Source organism: Lethenteron reissneri, unplaced genomic scaffold, assembly GCF_015708825.2.
Source record: "Lethenteron reissneri isolate LAM-NWPU_2019-01 unplaced genomic scaffold, ASM1570882v1 scaffold_1266, whole genome shotgun sequence".
NCBI classification, from domain to species: domain Eukaryota; kingdom Metazoa; phylum Chordata; class Hyperoartia; order Petromyzontiformes; family Petromyzontidae; genus Lethenteron; species Lethenteron reissneri.
The window spans coordinates 19,453-47,409 of record NW_026890966.1 but is presented as its reverse complement, the minus strand read 5'-3'; the positions used below and the strand labels follow the sequence as shown (position 1 = coordinate 47,409).

Below are 27,957 nucleotides of genomic sequence, written 5' to 3'. Positions count from 1 at the left end.
AAAAATAACTAAATTACATCACAATTGAGTTATTTTTCGTTTATTATAATTTTATAACTTTTCTTACCTACGTAGTTTTACCGAAAAAAACCTAAGAGTATATCAATTATCTGTATACCGATTAAATCTAGTTTAGTTGTATCTGTATATGGATAACACGTAGTTTAGCTGTATCTGTATATCGATAAACAATATCGTGTTTTCATGTTATCTGTATATAGATAACGAATTAGTTAAGTTGAATAAGTATTTATAAATACATGTAAATGATGGTTTTACCTTTCCTCTACTTTGCGTGGCGGTGACACTGATTCTGCCGAGTTGTTGAACTCAGCAGCAGCAGAAGGAGCAGTGCAGATGGAGGGTGGCATGTGATGTCGATCTGAATGTCACTTCTATTTCTATACAGGCAGTCCTCTACTTACGATGGAGATATGTTACAACGACCCTATCATCGTAAGTCGAAAATATCGTAAGTCGAAGATGGCCTCTAGCCTAGCCAGGAGTCTTACAGGGTGGTGGTAATCTAGCAAAACAGAGCAAGTTACAGTAGCGTACTGTATAGACTATATCCTGTGTGTGTTTATTAATTACAAGACTGTATTGCACAGTAACATTTAAAGTAAAAAAAAAACAAGGTAAATTCTTAACCTACCTATATGAACTGCAAATTAATATGAAGTTTGTTCAGGAAACAATCCTATCTGCTAGAAAAATAAACTTTTAGCATGCATTGAACGTATCGTATCGTGGTAACATTGAAATGAAATCGCTAAAGCTACGTATCATAGTGTAGTGTATACTGTATAGTGTAGTGTATAGTGTAGTGTATAGTGTAGTGTATAGCGTAGTGTATAGTAATAGTGTAGTGTAGAGTTTAGTGTAGTGTGTAGTGTAGTGTATAGCGTAGTGTATAGTAATAGTGTAGTGTATAGTAATAGTGTAGTGTGTAGTGTAGTGTATATTAGTGTGTAGTAGTAAATAAAATCGCTCAAGCTACGTATCATAGTGTAGTGTATACTGTATAGTGTAGTGTATATTAGTGTGTAGTGTATAGTGTAGCGTATAGTGTAGTGTATAGTGTAGTGTATAGTAATAGTGTAGTGTATAGTTTAGCGTGTAGTGTATAGTGTAGTGTATATTAGTGTGTAGTAGTAAATAAAATCGCTCAAGCTACGTATCATAAATGCATTAACCGTGGCCAATTACAGCCAACGTTAGTTGAGCGTGGACAATTCGACCCAAGCCGAAACATAACATTTCCAAAAGAATGTTTTAAAATATATATTTTTTTAGTTTTAATGATAGAATATAGTGTTGTCATCAGTATGACGTAAGTATACCAAGTTTGCAGTCGATGCCACATTGGGAAGTGGGTTAAAATTGACTTTCAAGATTTGAGGATACAACAACGACAACAACAACAACGTGTAAAATTGGAATCATCGAGAGTATCTATATGAACAAGGCGCTCTACCTACAGCATGTACCGCTATACACCTTGTGCACGTGTAGTAGTACCCCAGTAATTACCCTGTAATCGGATTATTAGTATGGGGTAAGGGTAAAAGTAGGCTCATTGTTTTTCTTACTCTTAAGTTTTTTTCGGTAAAGTCACGTAGGTTAAATAAGAAAAAGAAAATAATAATACGTGAAAATAAGTCGATGTATTTTTATTTTATTATAATGTTTTTTATTTTTTTTACCGACGCGATTTTACCGAAAAACAACCCGCTAAGAGTATGAACCCTTGCAGTCACGAAAACTTCAAATCTAGAATCGCTGCTTTTCCCTTTAACCTCCACCTTGCCGAGGCCTACACGCACACACTCACCCCCCACTCGCTCGCTCACTCACCCACACAGCAGGAGGATGAGGTGGAGGTGGTGGTGATGAGAGGCTTGCCTGGTGAGGTGTCAGTCCCAGCACCACAGCAATGGTGGAGCAGCAGTTGCCCAGCAAGAACCCAGCCAGCACCCAGCAGCTTGACTGCAGCAGCGTCTGTGTCCAGGGCTCCGTGTAGACTCAGCCCTGTTGACTCAACACGCCCCTTGCCAAGGGCTGGCTCGACTCTGGCGAATAGTCGATGGTTCCCGCTGAGCTGTGCGGATTTAAGTTTCACAATCATGGAATGCGTTGCGCAATACCCACGTCTAGAGTCAACATCGCGTAGGGTAGACTCTATCTACTGCTGGGTGAGGAGGAGGGGTACAGGGGGGTGCGGGGGGTGCAGGGGGGGCAGTGTTGAGTCTATGGTGCAGTGTTGAGTCTATGGTGCAGTGCTGAGTCTGTGGGCACGTGTTGAGTCTATGGGCAGTGTTGAGTCTATGTGTAATGTTGAGTCTATGGGTAGTGTTGAGTCTATGGTGCAGTGCTGAGTCTGTGGGCACGTGTTGAGTCTATGGGCAGTGTTGAGTCTATGGACACGTATTGAGTCTATGGACAGTGTTGAGTCTATGGTGCAGTGTTGAGTCTATGGACACGTATTGAGTCTATGGACAGTGTTGAGTCTATGGTGCAGTGCTGAGTCTGTGGGCACGTGTTGAGTCTATGGGCAGTGTTGAGTCTATGGTGCAGTGTTGAGTCTATGGGCACGTGTTGAGTCTATGGGCACGTGTTGAGTCTATGGTGCAGTGCTGAGTCTATGGGCAGTGTAGAGTCTATGGGTAACAGTGTTGAGTCTATGGTGCAGTGTTGAGTCTATGGGTAGCAGTGTTGAGTCTATGGGTAACAGTGTTGAGTCTATGGGCACGTGTTGAGTCTATGGACAGTGTTGAGTCTATGGTGCAGTGTTGAGTCTATGGGCAGTGTTGAGTCTATGGGCAGTGTTGAGTCTATGGGCAGTGTTGAGTCTATGGGCAGTGCTGAGTCTATGGGCAGTGTTGAGTCTATGGGCAGTGTTGAGTCTATGGGCAGTGTTGAGTCTATGGCAGTGTTGAGTCTATGGTGCAGTGTTGAGTCTATGGGCAGTGTTGAGTCTATGGTCAGTGTTGAGTCTATGGGCAGTGTTGAGTCTATAGTGCAGTGTTGAGTGTATGGGCAGTGTTGAGTTTATGGTGCAATCACTGCAGGCCAAGTGCCAGTATCATGACCAACTCGGGCATTGAAGTTGCCCAACAAGATGACTCTATCCCGAGGGGCCACTTTAGCTAACACCTGTGACAGGTCATAGAAGGCATCTGACTCATCGGCCTTGCCTGCATCCCTCCACGGATGTTCGTCTTCAGTGGGGGCATAAGTAACCACGACCACCACTCCTCGCCTCTGGTTGATGGGAAGGCGAGCCCACAGTAGCCTGGGGCTTACAGCTTCCCACACCTCACCACCACGCTCCCGCAACCCCTTGTTTTGTTCAGAAGAGCCAGACCCTGTTGTTTGGCAGTCTCATGCCCCGAGAAGAGGACTGTCCACCCCTCATGGTGGCAGGAGCCTGAGCCGGTCCACCGGACCTCCTGAATACCACAGAGATCCAGGCGGTACTGGTCCAGCTCCCGACAGAGGGGTGGCATACTCTCCTCCGCAGTGAGCGTTCGAACATTCCACGTGGCCACCCGCAGTGGTTTTTTATTGTTTCTGGAGGAGCCCCGAGGGTAAGGATTCAGTCTCCTGGCTCCGCCAAATGGGGTTTGGCCAGTAGACGTCATAAGTGCCTGTCCCCACGGCTCCTCCGGGACAAGCTGAATTAGATATTTTGCAGGTCGCTTTGTGGTCATGAATTGAAGGTGGAGAGATTACCAGCCCCTCACACCTGACCAGAGCCCCCATTTGGCCGCTGCGGTGTTTACAAACGCCATGAGGGGAATGGCGAATTTAAGTTGGCCCTCCCCCCACGGCACTGCCCATCACAGCGTTGCTGTCCGGCACGAACGAGGTAGGGGGTTGTTTTGCCGGACAACAACAATCGCCATTCGCCACTAAGTGGCGGTGACTTCACCACGACGCTTGTGCCAGGCCATGTGCGCCTTGAGGCCACGTGAAGTGTCGAATGCCCGCTGGCAGGAGGTCACGGGGCAGACCCAGGTGCCACGGGTCGACTGACCAAGATGACTGAGATGACTGGCTGATGCACCACCTGTGCCCCCTACTGTGCCAACTTGCTGTGCTTTAGCCACCCGGCGCTCCGCTCGTTGTTGTGAGCGTCGCTCCTCCGCCCTCCGTTGTTGTTGGAGGGCGACTGCCTCCAACTGCCCAGTAGAGTCCTTCACGAGCCTCCTCCACAGAGGCCGATCTTGACACTGCTGGTACCAGTCATCGGCAAGTCCACTCAGCTCCACGTCCTCCTGTACCACATCACTCCATCTCTTCTCTAGCCCGTGCCGTGCCCGTTTAGACCCCTCGATCCGGCCGAACAAAAGCTGTTTAGGCATGTGGCTGGGCATGCGGGCTACATGACCCAGCCAACGCAGCCTTGCCTGCCGGAGGAGCTCACCGATGGGACTTTGCCCAGATCTTTCAAGGATTTGTGAGTTCCTCACACAATCCAGCCTGGTTAAACCCAGGATGGATCGTAGGCAGGCCAGCCTAAATGTTTCCAACCGGCGAAGATGCTCCATTAGGGGGGTCCAACTTTCGCAAGCGTAGAGAAGGGAGGGAATGACTGTGGCCGAGAAGACCTGAAGCTTCGTGCGGAGCGACAGACCAGGTAGCTTCCACACAGCGTTACGCAACCGATGAAAAGATATTGCCGCTCGACTGATTCGGAGTGAGACCTCTGCTGATAAACTGGAGCCGGTCATAAGCACACTGCCCAGGTATGGGAAACTCTCCACTCTCTCCACAACTGCCCCATCACCAATTGGGAGTTGTGGGGGTGGAGTGTCCGATGGTACAAAATACCCAGGCAGGTGCTTAGTTTTGGTGGGGCTGATGGTAAGGCCCCACCTCTTAGTGGCACGCTCCAGTCTCAGCAGCAGCGTCTCCAACTCCTCTTCTGAATGAGCAGCTATTACCAAATCATCGGCATACATAACGTGGTTGACCAATAGGGAGCCATCCCTTGATCGCACCCGGGCATCGATCAGCCTCCCATTATATCTGTACCAAATGGAAATTCCCCCGGTACAGCTATTGAAGGCTTCACGAACTACGCGGTCAAAATAGATGTTAAATAATGTGGGAGCCAGAGGACATCCCTGTCGCACCCCAAGGTGTACAGGGAAAGGCTCCGACTCCCGGCCACGTAGTTTTACCCGGGCCCGCTCACCATCATGAAGGTCCTTAATGATCGTGAGCAGAGGGTCAGGGACTCCGAAAGCACGAAGAACAACCCAGAGCCCAGTCCTACTGATGGTATCATAGGCCTTGACCAGGTCAATAAAGCAGAGATGTAGGTCTTTTTGGAATTCCCTACACCTTTGCTGTAGCAGACGGACAGAAAAAATGCCATCTGTGCAGGACCGCCCTTTCCTGAAACCGCATTGGGGCTCTGCAAGCCTCTCCTCAGCGTGCCTAGCAAGGCGATGTTGAATAACCCTTGCCAGGACCTTTCCCGGCACACTGAGGAGTGAGATGCCCCTGTAGTTGTTACAGTCTGTGCGGTCCCCCTTCTTAAAGAGGGGGACCACCAGGGCATCCTTCCAATCTTGCAGAACCCGTCCAGTGGTCCAGACTGTTGTTATGATGTCATATAGGGCAGTCTGTGCACAAACGCCACCCTCCCTCAGCATTTCGCTTGGGAGATCATCTCTGCCCGGTGCCTTTCCTGGTCTCAGACTCCGGATCGCCTTCAGTACTTCTGTGGTGCCACAACGACGGGGCCGCTCTGCCGAACCAGGGAGCCGCCCGGCTTCCCCCACCGCACTGCCCCCCATCACCCGCCCCACATAAGCACACACCCGCACGCATTCCCCCCCCCCCCCCATAGAGCTGGAAGGGAAGGTCACCTGATCGACCGGTTTTTATCCGAGAGACCCTTATCGGGATTAATTCTCACGGTTTCCGGCGATCAGGGAATTGGATGACCTCCCCGTGCTACGTGGCACCGCGGCGCTGCGGCCGGCCTTAATATGGTGTGGTCGCGGCGTGGGGCATTCGGCCACCGCGGTTGAGGCGCATTTCCCCCCACACACACCCCCACGAGTCGACGGGGCAAGCAGGGGAGGCACGGGACAGCATGAATAGCGGGCTCACAGGGGCTGTTGCGCATAGTCATGGAGGGTTGGGATAATTGCGCGTGAGCGCGCAGGCCCCATTGTTAGGGAGGGTAAGGGATTAATTAGGATTTACGCCTTGCACGCAGCACACTGATTAGCATATCAACAGCGCCTGGGGACTGCCGTGCGCGGGCTTGGGGTGCACGAGCCCATTGTTTAGCGCAGCATCCCCTTTGGAGGTAGGGAGGATAAATAGAGGAGCGCAGAGGGGAAATCGCCTTTACTCCAGCGCCAGGCGACCAGACGCAGCTCCAGCCAGCGACCCGGACGTCCGTGCGACGCACCGAGGCGCGCGGTGAGCACCGGGATCAGCGGACCGCCGTGGACACTTAACAGTGAGTAAGAAGGGGAATTAGAATCATAGCAGATAAATCGGGAATAGGTATAGAGGTATCAGCGTAGGCCAGCCTCGTCGACTCACTGATTTAACATCTAGTTCCAGGTAGCGGATAATAAATCATTAATAGCGAAGCGTGGTCTCGCGTGATCTTGTCGTGCAGTGTGAGCGTGTGGGAACGCGTGTGGTACTGTGTGTGCGTAAGCTCGCGGCGTGCGTAATCGGCGTCCCCCAGGTGCGCGCTCATAACGTAAGCGGCCAGCAGGCGGCGCGCGCTGCGCAGAGCGGCGCAAGAGGGGGTATCGCGTGTGGAGCTGTATGCGTGTGTGCGCGCACGTTCACTACGTGTATAATACGGATGCGCATTGGTAACGTGCCGCACAGGGCTATACTGCGAGCACGGCGTTTTATTGATGATGATGTGCGCACGTATGCTCGCAGCGTGGGAGCGCGGCGCGAGGCTGTAAATAGTAGGGGTGTCGCGTTCGAATGCCGGCGAAACCGTAGCGGGTAATAGGGAGGTGGGGTAACGTAAACGAATAGGGGATTCAGGCTGGAGGGACCCCGGGGGCCAACGGCCCCCACAAATTGGTGTCAGAAGCGGGACGGACCCCCGCGTTACCTCACGCTAAAATAAGACTAATATTTACCGGCCGTGGGGCCCCTTCGTGGAAGGCATTCGCCCGCAATCTCTTAGGGGCCAAGTAAATTAATGGGTGGACGGACGCGCAGGCAGTACGTCAACTTAATATGAATCTTGATGGGCGGGCAGCCAATTTTGTAGAAGCGTTACCCGCGAGCGCACAGACACAGCTAGAGGAGCTGATGCGCCGACTCGATCAGCGGTTTGGCACGCGTGACGAGGAGGAAGCAAAATCGGCCTTAGAGGCGCGCCGGCGCCAACCTGGCGAAGATCTACGTGATTACGCCGAGGATGTGCGCGAGTTAACAAAGATCGCACGCCCGGGGTACGCAACTGATGTTATTGAGGAACTGGCCGCCGAGAAAATCCAGCGGTACCTGTCTCGCACGGCGTGGTGGCAGCCAGACATGAGCTGCCCACGTCTTCCCTTTAACACCCTTGTCGAGCGCGCACGTAAGTGTGAAAGAATTCACAGCGAACGCGCGCAGCTCCGGGGGCTGGGACGAGAGCGCGCCATTGCGAGCCTGCTCTCGGAAGACGAGGAGGAGGAACAGGAGCTCGCGAGGACGGTAAGGGGCCGGGAAAGAGAGCCTCCAGTGTCCCGCGAGACAACCCCTGGGATGGGTTGCCGGTATACAAACGGGTATAAAGGATGTCTCCGGCCAGGTAACCCAGGTACGCGAGGACGCAAATAAAAATATGAAGACCCTCCAGTCTGAGATGGGTGAACTACGCTCGACAGTAGGGGGACTAGCCGGGAGGGTGTCCCAATTAGAGTCCGATTTGGGACAACTGCGTACTGGGGGAGGGAGAGGGAGCGGACAGGGGACCCGCTACGGAGCCGCCCCCCCTCCCCGGGCATGTTATATGTGCGATCGCCGAGGGCATCTAGTGAGAGACTGTCCTGAAATCACCCGAGCTAGGCAGGCGCGGGGGTTAAAACTCCAACGCCTCCTAGTGAGCGGACCAACTAGGGGTGCAATCGACGCGGTCCCGATACAAATAGACGATAATGAGAATAATGGCGAGCGAGTGATCTCCACACAGGTTCCAGCAACAACGCCCACGGAAACGGTGACTCCTGGCGACTGGCTGCGGGAGCTGGTGGCGGGGATCACGGGGGCCACGTCGCTGGTGGAAGGGGAGGTTAACGGAGTGCGTACCCGAATCCTGCTGGACACGGGGGCGGTGGCCTCGCTCGTGAGCGCAGCGCACTGCAGCGCGATCGGGGTCGACGTGCGTCACCTGCAGGCACCGGACCGCGCGCTGCACACGGCGAGCGGAGCCGGAATGGGGCTGCTGGGGAGAGCCACCCTAGAGGTCCGCATAGGCAGTCAGGTGTGCACCCAGGAGTTCTACGTGTCGAGTGCGTTGTGTCACGAGTGTATCGCAGGTACCGACCTCTTAGAACGGCTGGGACTCAACGTGCAACCCCGCCAGCGATGCGCCACCATGGAGAGCAACGGCGAGCGGATACCGTTCCTGGGACGAGAACCGACGCGCCGCCGCTTTGCACCTGTGGCCGCTATCCTGACGACGGCAGTCACCATCGGCCCGCTCACCGAGATGCTGGTGCCGGTGGCAACATCCCCCACCGACCCCGCGCTCCGACCATCAGGGGAGGTAATGCTAACTCCTCACCCGGAGTTGGCAAAACGGTATGGGGTTGTGGGATCCGCCACGTTGGTAAACGCAGATGGGGACCGATTGTTTATGCGGATGTTTAACCCCCACAATACCCCCGCGATACTGCGACGGCGCACCCCGATAGCCACAGTACACCCCCTGCACGCACGCCACTCTAACGACTCGGTGTTCGCACTCTGGGCTGAGGACCCCGGTCGTCCTGAGGGTGAGCAGGACCTGGCCTGGCGAGTCGGCCCGACTCCCCGAGCCGAGGTCGTTCCCCTGCTCGACGCGTTACATGTACCATGGGCGGACTTACCTAAGGGAGAGGCCGATCGGCTGCGCGAGTTACTGCGGGAGTATGCCGACGTGTTCAGCGAACACGACTCGGACGTGGGTCGGACCGACCTTGTTAAGCATCAAATTGACACCGGTGCAGCCCGACCCATCAAACTCCCTGCGTACCGAGTGGGCGCACCCGAACGCGCCCAAATCAAAGAGGCAGTTGGGGACATGCTTCGCGATAACATAATTCAGCCCTCGGCGAGCCCCTGGTCAGCCCCGGTGGTACTAGTAACGAAAAAGGATGGGTCAACCCGGTTCTGCGTCGATTACCGTAAACTAAACGCAGTCACGCTCGGCGATGCCTTCCCCATACCTCGCATCGACGACACCTTCGACAGTCTCGCAGGAGCGCGGTATTTTTCCACCCTCGATCTGGCGTCCGGTTACTGGCAGGTGGAGATGACGGAGGAGGATCGGCCAAAAACAGCATTCACCACCCCGATGGGCCTGTTTGAGTTTCGAGTGTTGCCGTTCGGACTCACTAACGCGCCCGCGACGTTCCAGCGGTTGATGGAGTTGGTGATGCGGGGCTTGCAGTGGGAACAGTGCCTGATTTACTTGGACGATGTGATAGTGTTCAGTAGATCTTTGTCTGAGCATTGGTCCAGGCTTCGAGAGGTGTTCCAGCGACTGCGAGCGGCTCATCTCAAGCTCAAGCCACGTAAGTGTTACATCGCACAACGCGAGGTGGGGTACCTCGGGCATCGCGTCAGCGAGGCAGGCGTGCGCACCGATCCGGAGAAGGTACGCGCCGTAGTGGAGTGGCCACGGCCAAGGAATCTGACGGAGATCAGATCATTTTTGGGGCTCGCCACCTATTATCGTCGATTTGTAAAGGGATTCAGCGAGATTGCACGCCCCCTCACCCAACTCACCTCCCCTAAGCACCCCTACCAGTGGACGGGGGCCTGCCAGACGGCCTTCACCACTCTCAAAGACCACCTCACCCACGCCCCCACCCTCGCTTTCCCCGATTTTACCACCGATTTTATTTTGGACACCGACGCCTGCAGCAGCGGGCTGGGCGCGGTGTTGTCACAGGTACAGGATGGGACGGAACGAGTCATCGCGTACGCCAGCCGGACCTTGAGTGGGGCCGAGCTGAACTATTGCGTGACCCGCCAAGAGTTGTACGCCGTGATTTTCGCATGCAAACAGTTTCGGCCGTATTTGTACGGCAGGAGATGTCGCGTACGCACTGACCATTATGCTCTGCAGTTTCTTCTTACATTCAAGGAGCCGCGGGGGCAGATGGCCCGGTGGTTGGCGCAGTTGCAGGAGTACAACCTGCAAATCGAGTATCGGGCTGGCCGGACGCATGCAAACGCGGACGCCTTGTCGAGGCGACCCACGGTGTACGCCGAGACGAGGGCGGAGGAGGCCTGCCCGTGTTTCACGGGGGGACGCTGCCGGCAGGCAACGGACCCCCGAGAGGCCGCGGCCACTGACCCCCCCCCAGCGAGGGAGAGTGCAGTGTGCGCCACAGAAACCCTCACAGGTGGCACTGAGGATCCCGTCGACCGCCCGGCAAGCGCGGGACCCGCGGCTCGGGACCCGATCGGACGGATCCAGGAGGACGTCGGCTGCGCCTTCCCGGGCCTAAACGACGAGCAGCTGAGACAGACCCAGCAGCGAGATCCGGATCTGGCGGCAGTGGAGGCGGCACTGCGGGAGGAAAAGAGCGCCCTACCAGGACCCTGGAGCGGTTTGTATGCCCGGTTGTGTGTGCGGAACGGAGTGGTACGGGAGTTAACCGAGGCCGGCCAGCCGGGGTGCATCTGTGTTCCTGCCCAGGTGCGACCCCAGCTGCTACGGCTGGTGCATGACCACCCACTCGGGGGCCACGATGGGGAACGACGCACTCGAGAGACCCTGCGTCGCCAGTATCTCTGGCCCAAATTGGCACAAGATGTGGCCGCCTGGGTGCAGGGCTGCCGGGCCTGTCAGCAGTGTGGGCAAAAGCCGGCGAGGTACCAGGTACCCCTGAGGCCGTTCCGAGTCAGTCAGACGAATCAGTTGGTCGGAATCGACCTGCAGGGACCCTTTCCACGATCCCACCGGGGCAACCGATATATTCTCGTAGCGGTGGAATACTTCACCCGCTACCCCGTGGCGGTGGCTATCCCGGATAAAACAGCCCTTGTAGTGGCCCGGGCCTTCGTGGAAAACTACGTACTTAAGTGCGGGATCCCCGAACGAGTCATTACCGACCAGGGTAGTGAATTCGAGGCCGAACTATTTCAGGCGCTGTGCCGAGAGTTCGGGATCCAGAAGGACCGAACCACGGCGTATCACCCCCAGGCGAACGGGATGGTAGAGAGGATGAACCAGACTCTGGCCGGGAAGCTTAAACGCATGGCGGCCGCGAATCAACAGGACTGAGACGAACACCTTCCCTATGCCCTGTTCGCCTACACCATCGCCGTTCACACCTCTACAGGACAGACCCCGTTCCTAATGATGTTTGGTCGCGAGTCTCGCCTGCCCGCAGATCTGCTGTTCGGTGTTCCTCCGCCGCAACGGGAGGAAGGGAGCCACCCCGTGGAGCACTTGCTGGAGACCCTGCGAGGGGCCAGGGGCCGAGCCTGCCCGCACGGAGAGGCCGCGCACCAGCGGCAAGAGCAGGGCGCCCGACCCCGTATGGAGCCTCCCTTCTACACTACGGGCTCCGAGGTGTGGCTGTACACTCCCCGCGTCGGTGCCGGACAGGTGGGGAAGCTGACCACCTACTGGCGAGGACCCTGGATTGTGAGACGGCAGATCTCACCATGGACGGTGCTGATTCAGGGAGGAGAGAGGGGCCGGGAGATGGTGGTCAACATCCGCCGACTGAAGCCGTGGCGAGCAGCCCCCGAGGGGGGGAGCCCCGCCGTCCAAGTACCCCGAAACCCCGGGGTCCCCCCACCCCCCGTGCCCGGGGGCCTCGCGCAGTACATGGGCCCCACGGAGCCCCGGGCTCCGAGGGGCCCCGGGCGGGGCCGGGGGCAACGAGGACGGCGACCCTTAAACCCCACCGCCTCTGAGTTTGTTCCCCAGCCCGCAGGTGCCAGAGGCCGAGGGGAGCCGTTGGAATGGAGGAGGAGACCACCGCCGGAGCCCCAGGAGACGGAGCCGCCACCCCCGAGGCCAGCCACAAGGGCCGGGCGAATCCCGCGGACCCCGCGGCGATACCTCGTGGGGGCAACCCAGGCGAGGTGCTCCAGTCAACCCGGGACGGGGACTGGCACCCCGGGGGGCTATGTGGTGCCACAACGACGGGGCCGCTCTGCCGAACCAGGGAGCCGCCCGGCTTCCCCCACCGCACTGCACCCCATCACCCGCCCCACATAAGCACACACCCGCACGCATTCCCCCCCCCCCCCATAGAGCTGGAAGGGAAGGTCACCTGATCGACCGGTTTTTATCCGAGAGACCCTTATCGGGATTAATTCTCACGGTTTCCGGCGATCAGGGAATTGGATGACCTCCCCGTGCTACGTGGCACCGCGGCGCTGCGGCCGGCCTTAATATGGTGTGGTCGCGGCGTGGGGCATTCGGCCACCGCGGTTGAGGCGCATTTCCCCCCACACACACCCCCACGAGTCGACGGGGCAAGCAGGGGAGGCACGGGACAGCATGAATAGCGGGCTCACAGGGGCTGTTGCGCATAGTCATGGAGGGTTGGGATAATTGCGCGTGAGCGCGCAGGCCCCATTGTTAGGGAGGGTAAGGGATTAATTAGGATTTACGCCTTGCACGCAGCACACTGATTAGCATATCAACAGCGCCTGGGGACTGCCGTGCGCGGGCTTGGGGTGCACGAGCCCATTGTTCAGCGCAGCATCCCCTTTGGAGGTAGGGAGGATAAATAGAGGAGCGCAGAGGGGAAATCGCCTTTACTCCAGCGCCAGGCGACCAGACGCAGCTCCAGCCAGCGACCCGGACGTCCGTGCGACGCACCGAGGCGCGCGGTGAGCACCGGGATCAGCGGACCGCCGTGGACACTTAACAGTGAGTAAGAAGGGGAATTAGAATCATAGCAGATAAATCGGGAATAGGTATAGAGGTATCAGCGTAGGCCAGCCTCGTCGACTCACTGATTTAACATCTAGTTCCAGGTAGCGGATAATAAATCATTAATAGCGAAGCGTGGTCTCGCGTGATCTTGTCGTGCAGTGTGAGCGTGTGGGAACGCGTGTGGTACTGTGTGTGCGTAAGCTCGCGGCGTGCGTAATCGGCGTCCCCCAGGTGCGCGCTCATAACGTAAGCGGCCAGCAGGCGGCGCGCGCTGCGCAGAGCGGCGCAAGAGGGGGTATCGCGTGTGGAGCTGTATGCGTGTGTGCGCGCACGTTCACTACGTGTATAATACGGATGCGCATTGGGAACGTGCCGCACAGGGCTATACTGCGAGCACGGCGTTTGATCGACGATGATGTGCGCACGTATGCTCGCAGCGTGGGAGCGCGGCGCGAGGCTGTAACCGTAGGGGCGTCGCGTTCGAATGCCGGCGAAACCGTAGCGGGTAATAGGGAGGTGGGGTAACGTAAACGAATAGGGGATGCAGGCGGGAGGGACCCCGGGGGCCGACGGCCCCCACAAATTGGTGTCAGAAGCGGTACGGACCCCCGCGTTACCTCACGCTAAAATAAGACTAATATTTACCGGCCGGGGGGCCCCTTCGTGGAAGGCATTCACCCGCAATCTCTTAGGGGCCAAGGAAATTAATGGATGGACGGACGCGCAGGCAGTACGTCAACTTAATATGAATCTTGATGGGCGGGCAGCCAATTTTGTAGAAGCGTTACCCGCGAGCGCACAGACACAGCTAGAGGAGCTGATGCGCCGACTCGATCAGCGTTTTGGCACGCGTGACGAGGAGGAAGCAAAATCGGCCTTAGAGGCGCGCCGGCGCCAACCTGGCGAAGATCTACGTGATTACGCCGAGGATGTGCGCGAGTTAACAAAGATCGCACGCCCGGGGTATGCAACTGATGTTATTGAGGAACTGGCCGCCGAGAAAATCCAGCGGTACCTGTCTCGCACGGCGTGGTGGCAGCCAGACATGAGCTGCCCACGTCTTCCCTTTAACACCCTTGTCGAGCGCGCACGTAAGTGTGAAAGAATTCACAGCGAACGCGCGCAGCTTCGGGGGCTGGGACGAGAGCGCGCCATTGCGAGCCTGCTCTCGGAAGACGAGGAGGAGGAACAGGAGCTCGCGAGGACGGTAAGGGGCCGGGAAAGAGAGCCTCCAGTGTCCCGCGAGACAACCCCGGGATGGGTTGCCGGTATACAAACGGGTATAAAGGATGTCTCCGGCCAGGTAACCCAGGTACGCGAGGAAACGAATAAAAATATGACCCAACTGCAATCCTCCGTTGAGACCATCCGATCCGAGATGGGGGAACTAGACTCCACGGTAGGAGGGCTAACTGGAAGGATAGCGCGACTAGAAGCAGAGTATGAGCAGCAGCGCACTGGGGGAGGAGGGAGTGGGCAGAGAGCCCATTACGGAGCCGCCACCCCTCCCCGGGCATGTTATATGTGCGATCGCCGAGGGCATCTAGTGAGGGACTGTCCTCAGGTCGCCCGAGCTAGACAAGAGCTAAGGTCAAACACTAAGGCCCCCCTAGAGAGGGGACCACCGGGGGGCGAAATCGGCGTAGCCCCGACACAAACAAGCTGTGAGAATAATGGCGAGCGAGTGATCTCCACACAGGTTCCAGCAACAACGCCCACAGAAACGGTGACTCCTGGCGACTGGCTGCGGGAGCTGGTGGCGGGGATCACGGGGGCCACGTCGCTGGTGGAAGTGGAGGTAAACGGAGTGCGTACCCGAATCCTGCTGGACACGGGGGCGGTGGCCTCGCTCGTGAGCGCAGCGCACTGCAGCGCGATCGGGGTCGACGTGCGTCACCTGCAGGTACCGGACCGCGCGCTGCACACGGCGAGCGGAGCCGGAATGGGGCTGCTGGGGAGAGCCACCCTAGAGGTCCGCATAGGCAGCCAGGTGTGCACGCAGGAGTTCTACGTGTCGAGTGCGTTGTGTCACGAGTGTATCGCAGGCACCGACCTCCTAGAATGGTTGGGACTCAACGTGCAACCCCGCCAGCGATGCGCCACCATGGAGAGCAACGGCGAGCGGATACCGTTCCTGGGACGAGAACCAACGCGCCGCCGCTTTGCACCTGTGGCCGCTATCCTGGCGACGACAGTCACCATCGGCCCGCTCACCGAGATGCTGGTGCCGGTGGCAACATCCCCCACCGACCCCGCGCTCCGACCATCAGGGGAGGTAATGCTAACTCCTCACCCGGAGTTGGCAAAACGGTATGGGGTTGTGGGATCCGCCACGTTGGTAAACGCAGATGGGGACCGATTGTTTATGCGGATGTTTAACCCCCACAATACCCCAGCGATACTGCGACGGCGCACCCCGATAGCCACAGTACACCCCCTGCACGCACGCCACTCTAACGACTCGGTGTTCGCACTCTGGGCTGAGGACCCCGGGCGTCCTGAGGGTGACCAGGACCTGGCCTGGCGAGTCGGCCCGACTCCCCGAGCCGAGGTCGTTCCCCTGCTCGACGCGTTACATGTACCATGGGCGGATTTACCTAAGGGAGAGGCCGATCGGCTGCGCGAGTTACTGCGGGAGTATGCCGACGTATTCAGTGAACACGACTCGGACGTGGGTCGGACCGATCTTGTTAAGCACCAAATTGACACCGGTGCAGCCCGACCCATCAAACTCCCTGCGTACCGAGTGGGCGCACCCGAACGCGCCCAAATCAAAGAGGCAGTTGGGGACATGCTTCGCGATAACATAATTCAGCCCTCGGCGAGCCCCTGGTCAGCCCCGGTGGTACTAGTAACGAAAAAGGATGGGTCAACACGGTTCTGCGTCGATTACCGTAAACTAAATGCAGTCACGCTCGGCGATGCCTTCCCTATACCCCGCATCGACGACACCTTCGACAGCCTCGCCGGAGCGCGATATTTTTCCACCCTCGATCTCGCGTCCGGGTACTGGCAGGTGGAGATGGCGGAGGAGGATCGGCCGAAAACCGCATTCACCACCCCGATGGGGCTATTCGAGTTTCGAGTACTCCCGTTCGGACTCACCAATGCGCCCGCGACGTTCCAGCGGCTGATGGAGTTGGTGATGCGGGGCTTGCAATGGGAACAGTGCCTGATTTACTTGGACGATGTGATAGTGTTCAGTAGATCTTTGTCTGAGCATTGGTCCAGGCTTCGAGAGGTGTTCCAGCGACTGCGAGCGGCTCATCTCAAGCTCAAGCCACGTAAGTGTTACATCGCACAACGCGAGGTGGGGTACCTCGGGCATCGCGTCAGCGAGGCAGGCGTGCACACCGATCCGGAGAAGGTACGCGCCGTAGTGGAGTGGCCACGGCCAAGGAATCTGACGGAGATCAGATCATTTTTGGGGCTTGCCACCTATTATCGTCGATTTGTAAAGGGATTCAGCGAGATTGCACGCCCCCTCACCCAACTCACTTCCCCTAAGCACCCCTATCAGTGGACGGGGGCCTGCCAGACGGCCTTCACCACTCTCAAAGACCACCTCACCCACGCCCCCACCCTCGCTTTCCCCGATTTTACCACCGATTTTATTTTGGACACCGACGCCTGCAGCAGCGGGCTGGGCGCGGTGTTGTCACAGGTACAGGATGGGACGGAACGAGTCATCGCGTACGCCAGCCGGACCTTGAGTGGGGCCGAGCTGAACTATTGCGTGACCCGCCAAGAGTTGTACGCCGTGATTTTCGCATGTAAGCAGTTCCGGCCGTATTTGTACGGCAGGAGATGTCGCGTACGCACTGACCATTATGCTTTTCAGTTCCTTCTTACATTCAAGGAGCCGCGGGGGCAGATGGCCCGTTGGTTGGCGCAGTTGCAGGAGTACAACCTGCAAATCGAGTATCGGGCTGGCCGGACGCCGAGACAAGGGCGGAGGAGGCCTGCCCCTGTTTCACGGGGGGACGCTGCCGGCAGGCAACGGACCCCCGAGAGGCCGCGGCCACTGACTCCCCCCCAGCGAGAGAGAGTGCAGTGTGCGCCACAGATACCCTCACAGGTGGCACCGAGGATCCCGTCGACCGCCCGGCAAGCGCGGGACCCGCGGCTCGGGACCCGATCGGACGGATCCAGGAGGACGTCGGCTGCGCCTTCCCGGGCCTGAACGACGAGCAGCTGAGACAGACCCAGCAGCGAGATCCGGATCTGGCGGCCGTGGAGGCGGCACTGCGGGAGGAAAAGAGCGCCCTACCAGGACCCTGGAGCGGTTTGTATGCCCGGTTGTGTGTGCAGAACGGAGTGGTACGGGAGTTAACCGAGGCCGGCCAGCCGGGGTGCATCTGTGTTCCTGCCCAGGTGCGACCCCAGCTGCTACGGCTGGTGCATGACCACCCACTCGGGGGCCACGATGGGGAACGACGCACTCGAGAGACCCTGCGTCGCCAGTATCTCTGGCCCAAATTGGCACAAGACGTGGCGGCCTGGGTACAGGGCTGCCGCGCCTGTCAGCAGTGCGGGCCGAAACCGGCACGATACCAGGTACCCCTAAGGCCGTTCCGCGTCAGCCGCACGAATCAGCTGGTCGGGATCGATCTACAGGGGCCATTCCCACGATCCCATCGAGGCAACCGGTATATTCTAGTCGCAGTAGAGTATTTCACCCGCTACCCCGTGGCAGTGGCCATCCCTGATAAAACGGCCTTGGTGGTGGCCCGGGCATTCGTAGAACATTACGTACTCAAGCACGGGATCCCGGAACGAGTCCTCACCGACCAGGGTAGCGAGTTCGAGGCCGAGCTGTTCCAGGCACTGTGCCGAGAATTCGGAATCCAGAAGGACCGAACCACAGCGTATCACCCCCAAGCGAACGGTATGGTAGAACGCATGAATCAGACCCTAGCGAGGAAACTCAAACGTATGGCGGCCGCAAATCAACGGGATTGGGACGAACACCTCCCCTACGCCCTTTTCGCCTACGCCACCACCGTACACACGTCGACGGGACAAACCCCGTTTTTAATGATGTTCGGCCGTGAGTCTCGTTTACCCGCAGATCTGCTATTCGGCGTCCCTTCCCCCCAGCCGGAGGAGGGAAGCCGCCCCGTGGAACACCTGTTGGAGACCCTGCGAGAAGCCCGAGGCCGAGCATACCCGCAAGGGGAAGCCGCGCATCGGCGGCAGGAACAGGCCACCCGACCCCGCATGGAACCCCCCTTATTCCTGACAGGCGCTAAGGTGTGGCTACACACCCCTCGCGTCGGGGCCGGGCAGGTGGGGAAACTGACGACCTACTGGCGGGGACCCTGGACCGTGGTGCGGCAGATATCCCCCTGGACGGTACTAATTTACGGCGGGGAGAGGGGTCGAGAGACGGTGGTCAATGTCCGCCGCTTAAAACCATGGAAAGCGGCCCCGGCGAGAGAGGACTCCGTCACCCGAAAGCCCCGAAATCCCGGAGTACCCGCACCCCTCGTGTTGGGGGGCCTCGCACACTACATGGGCCCCGCCTGGTCCCCGAGACGCCCCGATCCAGTCCGGAGACGGCGCGGACGACGGCCACTAAACCCTTCCGCTGCTGAGTTTGTGCCCCAGCCCACAGGTGCCGGGGGACGGGGAGAGCCGCTGGAGTGGAGGAGGAGACCGCCGCAGGAGCTACAGAGGACGGAACCACCCGCCCCGAGGCCAGCCACCAGGTCCGGACGGATCCCCCGGACCCCGCAACGTTTCCTCGTGGGCGCGGCCCAAGCGAGGTGCTCCAGTCAGCCGGGACGGGGACTGGCACCTCGGGGGGCTATGTGATGCCGCCGCCACGAAGCCGTTCGGCAGGCACCAAATCCCCGACCTCGCCACCACCAAGCAACGGAGCCGACCCCGCGTCCCCCTCACCTCACCTCACATGAACACACCCGCACTCATTTCCCCCCCCCCCCCCATAGAGCTCCGAGGGGAGGTCGCCTGGCCGACCGGTTTTTATCCGAGAGACCCTTATCGGGATTAATTCTCACGGTTTCCGGCGATCAGGGGATTGGATGACCTCCCCCGTGCTACGTGGCACCGCGGCGCTGCGGCCGGCCTTAATATGGTGTGGTCGCGGCGTGGGGCATTCGGCCACCGCGGTTGAGGCGCATTTCCCCCCACACACACCCCCACGAGTCGACGGGGCAAGCAGGGGAGGCACGGGACAGCATGAATAGCGGGGTCACAGGGGCTGTTGCGCATAGTCATGGAGGGTTGGGATAATTGCGCTTGAGCGCGCAGGCCCCATTGTTAGGGAGGGTAAGGGATTAAGTAGGATTTACGCCTTGCACGCAGCACACTGATTAGCATATCCACAGCGCCCAGAACCGCCGTGCGCGTGCCAGAGGATCGCGAGCCCATTGTTTAGCGCAGCATCCCCTTTGAGGTAGGGAGGATAAATAGAGGGGCGCAGAGGGAAAATAGTTTCTTCTCTCCAGCGCCAGGCGACAGGACGCTCTCCAGTCCAGCGACCCGATCGTCCGTGAGACGCATCGAGGTGCGCTACGAGCACGGGATCAACGAACCGCCGTGGGCATCCAGCAGGAAGTAAGTAGGTGAATTAGAATCATAGCAGATGAATCGGGAATAGGTATAAAGGTATCAGCGTAGGCCAGTTTCGTCGACTCACTGATTTAACATTAAATTACCAGGTATCAGATAATAAATCATTAATAGCGAAGCGTGGTCTCGCGTGATATTGTCGTGCAGTGTGAGCGTGTGGGTGCGCGTGTGTACACTGTGGTTCACCACGTGAGTGAGCGCTGCGTAGAGCGGCGCACGAGTGGGTGTCGCGTGTGTGCAGGTGTGTGCGCTCGTAGTGTGGGTGAAGGGGTCGGTGCGTCCGCAGGTCCCCGATCCGTCTGTCGCCGCCGGGACTCGCGCAGTGTGAGGGCAGCGTCGTTCGCCCCCGACCCCCGTTTAATAGCGCGTGATCCGTGGAGAGACAACGCAGCGTCTGCAGGTGAACGAGGGCGTGCGGCGAGCTATGCCTCTCACACGAGCTCGCGGAGGGACGGACCAGGGAGGGGAGCCGTCGGGCGATGAGCCCAGCGAAAGCAGCAGCTGCTCGCAGAGCAGCGAGGGGTCGGCGCACGGCGGAGCCCCTGCCATAGGCACGGAGCAGGGAGGGACTCCGGGGACCAGCGGCCCCAACAGGTGCTTCGTAGTCCTATCGGATTACTTGTTGATGTGGTGTGATGCGCATTGGTTGTGAGGTGTTTCAATTCCTGATTTTACTCTCGTTGTTAAGTGGTCTTGTTGAGCGAAAGTTGGAGAAAGACATTGCTCACACACGCTTACAAGCGATACCATTTCGATTATCAATAAAAGAGTATGACAGCAATCGTAATAATTGTCGTGAATTAAATTAAACAAATCACCTTGATTTACTGATGCGCTCATATCAACACAAATACTTAAACATTTTTTTATAAAACAAAGTCAGTACAGTATACATTTGCACCTTGTTGTGTCTATGCCCTGTTTTCCGTTATTAATATTAAGAATAATTAAGAATTTTTTGTTTTTATTATATCTATATATATATATTTTTTTTAATAATGAGGACGGCTCACTTCTCCTCACGGGCACACCGGGAGTCCATGAGACATGGAGGGCGGTTGAAATGATAGGAATTCAGTCACGAAGAGGTCATAGACATCCAGACGGACAAAAAGATGTATGGACTAAACCTCCCAAGACATCTGGAGATGTACAGATAAGGTGCAGAGTGAATAACGGTTGAAACTTCGCGTTTTCTTAACGTTTTCCTCACCGAAAAGTAGAAACTTAACACAGATAATTAACCAACAAACAATAATATTTTTACTATTATTATATGTTTCCTACTTACACGACCTACCAAAAAAAAACTAAAGAGTACGAATTCCAGAAAGCTTAAGTGCATGTGCACTTAACCTCAGGACATAAAAAAATTAACTCAGAATAAAACACCAATCTCTGGAGAACTAAACTTGGCGAAGCCCAAAATAATAATGTGACGAGGATCATGGCGAATATTCATTAAACATAGACGAATGATAACCCCGATACCAAGACCGAAGGAACTCATAAAATATAATTCAAGAATAAATGTAACACACAGGACCACATACATGTATTGCAAACATCTCCTCGACCACCTTTGTCTTCCAGCGGGGTCTGACCTCAGAATGACCCACCCAGGGTAAGCAAGGAGGGAGCAAAGGTCACAAAGGGGGGGGTTTGTGCTGACATTGGTTGTTTTCTCTCGCAAGAGACATGGAGAGAGGAGTGAATGCTCGCGTGTTTGAGTTAAGCATGGCCGTCTTTGTCTCCCCGCAGCACAAACAGATGGCCCATGAATACTTGGAGGGTTAGGAAGGTCGCGAGGAGGGGACGCGGTGATGTCTGCTTATTCTCGCACTGTTTTAGGTTGTTTGTCTCTCGCAAAAGAAAGAGGAGGGTGATCGCGTTTTGAGCACAAACAGCAAGATTTGCACACGCAAGCAAAATAACATTCCCCACCCCTCCTCCCAGAATGGTTACACCGCTGGGTCTTTACTAATAAACACGCACACGACACACGAAACACACGAACGCAGATGTGTTCAACCCACAGAAAGATATATGACGGCCTTCAAACAACTCGGGAAGATTGAGTGGATTTTCTGAATATAAGCCGGGGAAAAATCCATTCAACTCAGATCGACAGGGGCTCTGGCCCCCACCACAGATCTCCAGGGCTTCGGCTCCATCTCTTCTCGTCGCCGCCAACGAAGAAGCTTTTCGTCATACAGAAGGACGAGGTTCGCGCGGTGACGAGACATCGTTAAAGTGACAGTCTGAGAGCAGTCTGTTCGAGTCGCGTCTAGTCTCGCAACTTGGCTTGCGACGCAGCGTTGCGACGGGGCTCGCAAGAGAGCTGGGGCAAATCGTGCCTCGAGGAGAGATGGAACGAGGAGGGGTCGTTCGAGTCGCAGAAGTCTGAGTTCAACCTGGGTCGGGGCTGGGTTTCAGCCGTGCTCCGGCTGGTGGAGCGTCGTGAGGACACAAAACACCGATGCCGATAGCAGGTGTCGCTTCTCGCAGAACGAAGTTAAGTGCGAGTAAAGCTGACAGCCGCACGAACAAAAGGAACACGGAGCAGAGAGAGAGTGACGAGTGACGACAAGCAATCAACCTGTAAAAGGGCGGAGATCGCCAAGCGTCGACCAAGCGAGCAAAGCAGAGAGCGCGAAGCAGTGGAGGAAGCCTGGTCAAACGGCTGCGAGGGAGAGGACAGCGACATCGAATGCGCCGTGTGCCTGAGGGCACACCGACCAACGACCAGTGTGAACACACAAGACGTCCAGAGCGACGGCGAGCATCGTGCCGACTCAACAATCAATCGAGCAGTGGAGAAGCCGGGGACTGCCACCAAGAAAGCGCGTGCGCCACCTTGCGCCACCGTGCGCCACCTTGCGCCACCTTGCGCCACCGTGCGCCACCTTGCGCCACCGTGCGCCACCTTGCGCCACCGTGCGCCACCGTGCGCCACCTTGCGCCACCGTGCGCCACCGTGCGCCACCTTGCGCCACCGTGCGCCACCTTGCGCCACCGTGCGCCACCCTGCGCCACCGTGCGCCACCGGGCGCCACCGTGCGCCACCGAGCGACACCGAGCGACACCGAGCGACACGAGCGACCGAGCATCTTCAAGGACAGCATCGTGCCAACGCCGCTCAATCCAGCAGTGGAGAGAGAGAGAGAGAGAGCAAAAGCCGAGCGACACGCCGAGCGAGGGAGCAGCAGGAGCTTGCGGCGGCCACGCCCAATCGAGAGGAACATCTGGCCGCTGTTCGTATCCTCCCACACCACACAAGCTAACGACACAATTAATATTACGAGGGGACAACGCACACACAGCACGCACACGAATAAGACTTTAAAAGAAAAACTGTCTTTGCGTTTCAAAAAGGGTTGCCATTTCGAGGTGGTGCGTTCAATATCAACTGATCGTGCAAAGCAGTTGCTGCCGTCGAGCTGCATGAATAAGAAATGTTTTAGTCATTCATATTAGGTAATCGTATAATATCGTAAATGCATAAGTGTTTAGTCATTCATTTTCGTTAACTGCATAATTTCGCCAATGAAGAAGTATTTTTAGTCATTCAATTTCGTTAATTGCATAAGATTGCCCATGAATTTATTGACGTATACTCGCTTTCGCATACTAGAGTGTCATGTGCTTGTTTAGAATTAAAATTGCTTAACACCAACTGTTCGAGTGCTTCTTTCCAAGTCCATGCAAAACTGTCTTATTCTTGACAACTGTATCCTGTGATGAGATCTGAACCTGGAGACCTTAAAAATAATAAACACACTAAGATAATCAGCAAATGTTTAATCGATGATAATCGTGTTATCCTGATTGATATAACTCTGGATAAACGAAACCAAGCCTAATTAACATAACAGCACACATTAACATAACCGCAAGCATCCGCATAAATTACTACGATTATCATAATTTATGCATATAATTACACGCATTATCATAATTTATGCATGTCAATACACACACTATCATAATTAATGCGATTTGCGCATTTTTTGGAAATTCTTAATTTTTATTATTTTTATCAAAATTTCATAACCCGACACATACAACATAATGGGTGGCGTCGTCCGGGATCTCTCACAGACAGTGTTTTGCATGGATGATGGAATGAATCACTTCGTGTTAACCAGAATATCGGGATCGAACATTGCATGGTGATTGAAAACGGGCGTAAAACAAAAAAAAACGCCCTCTGAGGTTAAAATCCAGAATAGCAAGTTGAAACAAAGACAGTGGAATTTAGATAAATCATATCAAACCGATTGCATCCTATGATAAATGGTGTTAGAGGTACGCACTCTGAATCGGAAAAGTACAGAATAGCTCGATTCAAACTGACTACCCTCTGTGAGATAATTGTTTTATATGCACTCTAAAATAGAAATGTCAAAGTAACTCTTGCCATACCTAAGATGCTAGGATTAAGAATAATTTTGGAATGGGTTACGGGATACTGCGAGCTCGTATTAAAACGTACCGACCAATCTGTTATAAAGCAGTACAGTCAGAGAGACATATGGGAAGGAAGCTATATCGATAACACGAACACACCTCGAGGGAAACTAAGTGACTGGATAAGATGTAACAAAGGCGAACACGATGCAAAAACTGCAGAGAAGGCAGGACAGGACTCATGCCTTCTCACACAGGCATACAGACAGGGATTGTGGAATGAGGAAATTTTTGGAAAGGAAACAGGAGAGAAATCGTCTCTAATAAACGAGGAGAAATGTCCTCACACCCTCGAGAGGGATGAGAAATCAGTGCTCGCGACACCAGCGAAACTCACAGACGTTGATCCACAGAATAAATATGGAAGTAACATTAAATCACTCTCTTGGGTACGTGGACAGAGTCCAGGGACTAATCGCACAAAAATTATGGATATCGAACAAAAAATCCTTGACAAAGGGAAACCCTCACAATTCGAGAGAAGGGATGGAGAGATACATATGCAAACAAAAACATGTGAGACTGACAACTTCACAGATAGAGGGAGGAAAAATGTTAAAGTAAAGTCGACAGGACATGCTCCACTAAGGGCAGAGGCAAAAACTGAAGGGAAATGGCAACACGAGCGACACGGCACAGGGCGCGCTCACAAAAAATGCACGCCACTTAAACACAAGCGACACAGCACAGACCAAAGTGACAGATTGCCTGATGATAACTTGTTTGATGATGACGCTGTCGGCAATCAACTTTCGGAATACCTATTCACCAGTAAAACCCTTAAGTTGATGGACAAGGCTCTAGTCAGAATTCCCGATTTTGACCCCCACAATAAGTCCATGGATATACATACACATATCGCGACAGTGGAAGAGGAGGCAATGATTAGAGGGCTGATGAGACGGGATGAAAAAGCGAGTTTGTTGAAACGAAGCTTACATAAAGATTCTATCCCATGGGTAAAGTCACTACCACACAAGGTTAGAAATGATTTTAAACAACTGAGCCTGGCAGTGATTCGGAAGTTTGGAGAATATTCGACACTCACTGAAGGGTTTTATGCTGTAAAATCGATGACCCAGGGCATGGACCAAGATCCACGTGACTACCTCGTACAATTTAAAAGAGCGTATTACGCAGGCGATGTGAATCAATACCACGAAGGAGATAAAATGTTCAAAATTATGTTTTTTGAATCCTTGAGCCCAGAGATTACAGAAAGGGTGAGAATGGTTTTGAATCCAGAAACCGCATCCTTACGCCGCATAGAGAGCAAGGCGTACATGGCATGGTTATACAGAGCTAAGAATCATAATTTGGATCCAGAACACAGGGAGAGGGATAAGGAACCCAGCCTCTCAGAGAGGAATAAAAATCACCGAGCAGTCCCACCATGCAGGGAGCAGCAAAAACGCACGCACACATGGCAAAATAACCCAGAGAGAGGTTGGCACGAAAAGGAGAGCGGCACAAAGCCGAACATTCAGGAGAATCACAGAATGTGGAGGCCAAGGGCAGAATCATATCAACACCCCATGCCCCGACACACGCAAGGTCAAAATTACCCACAGGGATGGCGAAGTAACGATCCAAAAAAAATTTGGCACCCAAATGGGAGAAACACTGGGCCAAAAATGTACGAGAATCGCAGGAGGGAGAGGTTCAGAGCAGAACCATATCAACACCCCATGCCCCGACATGCGCAAGGTCAAGATTACCCACAGGGATGGCGAAGTAACAATCCAGGAAAAATTTGGCACCCAAATGGGAGAAATACTGGGCCAAAAATGTACGAGAATCGCAGGAGGGAGAGGTTCAGAGCAGAACCATATCAACACCCCACCCCACGACACACGCAAGGTTCAAATTACGCACAGAGATGGGAAGATAACCACCTAGCGGGAAGGTGTTACACAGACCGCGGAGGTATGGATGCGAACATTCAGGAGAATCGCAGGATGGGAGGTCAAACACAATCGATCCAATTCCGACCAATTCCTCCACCGGCTATACCAGGAGGGAATAGAGGAATAACACAGAATGCGGTCCAAATACGTGATGAACCATCCACAGTGATTGAGAGCGGGCAGCCCATACGCGCCACGCACGCTGAAGTTTTGTTAAACCCTGAGCTCATTGGGAAATACAGGCAGGCTGCAAGTGACAGGGCGGGCAAACACGTGGACAGTGCTCCCGTAAATGATGCGCGGATCGAATACAAGGACAGGGTTGCATTGAAGCGTGATCGGACAGTACAAAAACAGACAGCAGGGACACGCCCTGAGGAGCGCAGGCATGAGCCTTTGAATGGAAAATATCCAAGGGAAACCAAAAATTATGTGGATCGGAGTGCTAAAATGGAGACGAATGTCCATGACGTATCGGGAATGGTGTTGAAATCCAACACACTCGTAAAAACAAAGAGGGCAACATTACGAGGGACAGAATTAAATCGACACACTGACTCGGCAAATGTGCATGTAATCGCAGAGAGAGCGAATGCCTCGAACCAAGTGTCAAAGTGGGTCGTGTGCGCGAATTCTGGTTATGTGCAGCACAATTTTTCACCACACACTCCCACGACGCGAGAGAGTGAGAGAGGAAACTACAAAAACGAACCCGAAAACCGTGATCGAATTATCAAAGTGATAAGTGGTAAACGAGGCAACATGAGGAAGGTAACGCATGAATGCGTTCGAAACCGCTACCTAGCGTTTCCCAGGATTTAACAAAAACAAAAATGAATATTCGTCGGAGTTATGATGTATCAGAACCGATGTAACGCAATATCAATGTTTAACGTTTGTTTAATTTTCTTTACTCAATTCAAATGTAACCATATCAAGACTGTAATACGTGCACGCGCGTCGTAAGAAATAACCGCCGAGAGTGAGGGCGGCTGATGGATTTATAACGAAAAAAAACAGGGCATTTACTTTGTTAAAAAATTCACCAGTGGCCGAATCAACCACTGATAATTTTTAAAAGGGCGGATTGTTGTGTCTATGCCCTGTTTTCCGTTATTAATATTAAGAATAATTAAGAAATTTTTGTTTTTATTATATCTATATATATTTTTTTTTTATAATGAGGACGGCTCACTTCTCCTCACGGGCACACCTGGGAGTCCATGAGACATGGAGGGCGGTTGAAATGATAGGAATTCAGTCACGAAGAGGTCATAGACATCCAGACGGACAAAAAGATGTATGGACTAAACCTCCCAAGACATCTGGAGATGTACAGATAAGGTGCAGAGTGAATAACGGTTGAAACTTCGCGTTTTCTTAACGTTTTCCTCACCGAAAAGTAGAAACTTAACACAGATAATTAACCAACAAACAATAATATTTTTACTATTATTATATGTTTCCTACTTACACGACCTACCAAAAAAAAACTAAAGAGTACGAATTCCAGAAAGCTTAAGTGCATGTGCACTTAACCTCAGGACATTAAAAAATTAACTCAGAATAAAACACCAATCTCTGGAGAACTAAACTTGGCGAAGCCCAAAATAATAATGTGACGAGGATCATGGCGAATATTCATTAAACATAGACGAATGATAACCCCGATACCAAGACCGAAGGAACTCATAAAATATAATTCAAGAATAAATGTAACACACAGGACCACATACATGTATTGCAAACACCTCCTCGACCACCTTTGTCTTCCAGCGGGGTCTGACCTCAGAATGACCCACCCAGGGTAAGCAAGGAGGGAGCAAAGGTCACAAAGGGGGGGGTTTGTCCTGACATTGGTTGTTTTCTCTCGCAAGAGACATG

General features: G+C 54.5%; 1 protein-coding gene across 1 annotated transcript in view; it reads right to left on the bottom strand.

Moving 5' to 3' along the window:
* Window positions 1-27,957, bottom strand: part of LOC133361862 (neuronal cell adhesion molecule-like) — a 50,849-nt gene that overhangs the window by 15,504 nt on the left and 7,388 nt on the right. The gene's annotated exons all lie outside the window — the stretch shown is intronic.